A 3,305-nucleotide genomic window follows, 5' to 3' on the forward strand; every position below is an offset into this window, starting at 1 on the left:
CCATGGTTGGAATAAATGGAGACGCACGACTGCCGGATACTGTACAACGCTACGACATACCTAACAAGTGTCCGGCGTCTGTGGGGTAGTGGTAAGCTGTCTCACGCAGAAAACGTGAAGTAAATTCCTGTGCGGGGAGGATTTTTATTGAGTATCTCCGTCTTTCTGGAGGAAGGTTGTATTCTTGAAAGCCAAAGTGGCCCTGGCAGAAACGATCGAGCGAAGCAGCCCGTCTCCTAAATGATTTGATAATGTCGATAAGTACATGAAACGCCTTGAATTGCAATCACAATAACAGATTTCTAAAATATAATCAGTGAACCTTTCTTGAGATTTGATTTCCTTTGCTCTGTTGCAGGTTCGACTCTACCGCCAATAACGTCTAAACACTTATCACCTCAGTTTTTATTGTTGGAAGGCTTACCAAAAGCATAGTTGGTATCACGCGGATCCCAGATGTGGATGACCCTAGTTCGAAGCTTCAAAAGTTAGGTTGCGTTGTTTATCACGGTGAGCAACCCACACTTACCCCAAATTCAGTACACCTGGGGAGTGTGTATGTTTACCTCTCTGGCTGTTGGTTGATCAAACGTTTTTCCATTTCGTTTTCGTTTTGCCTTTCTATTATTCTTAATTTGTTTCTGATTCCCAGATGTTCAATCTGTGGCTGACTCTGATTCTTTCCATCTATAGTCTCAATATTTTCGTTTGATCTTTTATTAACTTAGGCAACTTTCTGTTTTTGTGTTCTTATTGTTCTGGCCACCGCTGCTTTCAATGCAAACTAAGAGGCCCTTTCATTACCTGTCAGATTGCCATGACATGGTGAGAAAATCCATGTGAGCTTTCTTATAATGAACTACTTCATAGTTCTTGGAAACGATTCTCATCAGTTAAGCGTAGATCGATATAAAATCCACCTTGGGTTTTAAGGAAACCGAATTGAAGTAGAAACGATACAGAATGATGGACGAAAAGTAAAGAGCCGTGAACTTAAAGAAAAACGGGAAGAGATCATTATGTTCAAAATTCATACTTAATAGTGCGCTTTCGGCAAGAGGGGCAATGGAACGTAATCAAAGCTTTCAAACTTTCTCAGGAGGAGGAGGAGGAGGAAGAAGAAGAAGAAGAAGAAGAAGAAGAAGAAGAAGAAGAAGAAGAAGAAGAAGCAGCAGCTCTTTGCCGTTGCATGCTGAAGACTTGAGTTCGATTCTAGTGTGGGGAATTTATTTTTTAATCGAGTACCCCACAAAAATTGGGTTGGTCTTGACAGGCAGGGTCAATGTAGCCGGGCAGCTTAACTGTCTAAACTGCAGTGATGGGAGTGTAAAAAATTCAAACAAACCACTCTAAAAAGATGCTAAGCAGGTTGGGTTTTTTAAAAAGAGATCCAGAGAGACCCTCACTTAAGGAGTAAAGCAGCCAGATTTTCAGAACACTTGTGCAATTGAGCCTCAACCTGTGGAGTTCTAAGGTTCAGTTGACTGAACATGTGAAGACTAGAGGAAAGCGCCATTAGTAGAAGGAAATATGGAGGATTACCGCTTTAATGTCCCATGTTCATAAGAACTTGGGTTGTTCTCTCTAAATATGTCGGTAAGACGTTGGTCGTTTCTCGTGAATATGTTGTTGATGACCAGAATGGCATAGGTCGAATGATAGATCAAAACAGACAACATCAAAAGTGGAAAATTGTTACAGATGCCGCCTTCCACTGAGTTCGTCATGAGGAGATATAATATATTATGAATATTTTCAGAAAATCCCTTGATATTGGTATAATTAGTAGCGTTAAAAGAAAGAATTTCAGTTTCAATCCTTTTCATGTATACTCGTATAGAATATGGGAGCGAGTAAGAGAAAATACAGGGGTTCGTTTGTTGTTGTTGTTGTTATCGTTGTTGTTATTGTTGTTGTTGTTGTTGTTGTTGTTGTCGTTTTAGGGTACATAAAGCAACGGGTTTGCAAGGTTGTACTTTTCCACTTTTCCCGTTAATATCTATTCGCACCTGAAGACCGGTTCACAGAAAAAAGAGAAAAAATCAGCATATGATACGTGGTTTTTTAATAAATAGAATCCGACCCAGACCCCTTAGTATAGCCCGATTTCTGAAGAACCCATTGCCCATCTAATGTGCTCAGAACAATAAGAAACGATTTCAGAATAACAGAAGTTCACAAGATCATAGTGCTCTCTTTACTATAAACCAAAAGCAAAGCAAAATGATTATCTGCTAGCATAATATCTTTAAATGTGTTATCTAGAAACGTATGAGGTTGTAAGTGCGAGACTGCCAACAATATTTACACATAGAGCCTCAAAATAAATTCAAATTTTTGCTGTGTCTTATCCGCCGATCAAGGGGTGTGCCCCAACATCATCTGACAAAAAACTGAGAAAAAGATTACACTGTTGAAACACCCACAACGCAGTAGTGGAATATTGTCAAGTCGTTGATTATCCACAACAGACTATTTCCACTGGTAACTGGGTTTTACCTGTAAGTATGCATTAAAAAGAATGTAAATTGAACGTGATTTCAAAGGGCTGAATTAGACTCTATAGGTTGGAAATTAAATGTTAGCAATCAGTATTTGATTTTAAAATATTTTTATCATGTGCCAAAAGTTTAAGCATGTCAAGTTAAGAGTTTAATATATTATATTAGCTGAGTCCGTCTGAATAATTGGGACTAGCCTTGAAGCCCATAATAGATACCTACTTGGTAAAACATCGCAAATGGTACAGGTAAATAAATACAGAACTAAACAGGTAAATTTGTATTTTCAATTATTAGTGGCGGGTAACCGTGCGTGACGTACGCAAGTTTCAGAATGACTTGTTTCGTTATCATCGTCATCGACTTGTGCCAATACGTTAAGTCCAGGTCCAGAACTTCCCTGATAACTCCTAGAAGCCCCTTCTCTGCTAGCCTCCTTAACTCTTGCGTTACCCCGACTTATAAACACACAACCAACGTTGTTATTATTACACAGGGTTCCAATCTTGTGAGGGAAGGGTACGAACAGAGTTAAATCTGTGGCGGTGTTGTGGTCATTCTATAAGACGAACTTGCTGAGGTGGCTTACACGGGTTATCGTGGTTAAAATGATATAAATCTCGGTGATCCCACCTATCATGTAGACCTGCTGCACATTCCTCGTGGCGCTTGTGTTGTTTGGAACGTGTGTGATAGAGATCTTCTCTCTCTCTCTCTCTCTCTCTCTCTCTCTCTCTCTCTCTCTCTCTCTCTCTCTCTCTCTCTCTCTCCCTCTCTGTGTGTGTCTCTGCCTCTGTCTCCATC

At 39.8% G+C, this 3,305-nt stretch overlaps 1 protein-coding gene across 1 annotated transcript in view; it reads right to left on the bottom strand.

The window, feature by feature from the left end:
* The window catches only part of LOC101851598, a 13,041-nt gene that overhangs the window by 6,678 nt on the left and 3,058 nt on the right, over positions 1-3,305 (bottom strand). The window lies entirely within an intron of this gene.

This window comes from Aplysia californica, unplaced genomic scaffold (assembly GCF_000002075.1).
Source record: "Aplysia californica isolate F4 #8 unplaced genomic scaffold, AplCal3.0 scaffold00486, whole genome shotgun sequence".
NCBI classification, from domain to species: domain Eukaryota; kingdom Metazoa; phylum Mollusca; class Gastropoda; order Aplysiida; family Aplysiidae; genus Aplysia; species Aplysia californica.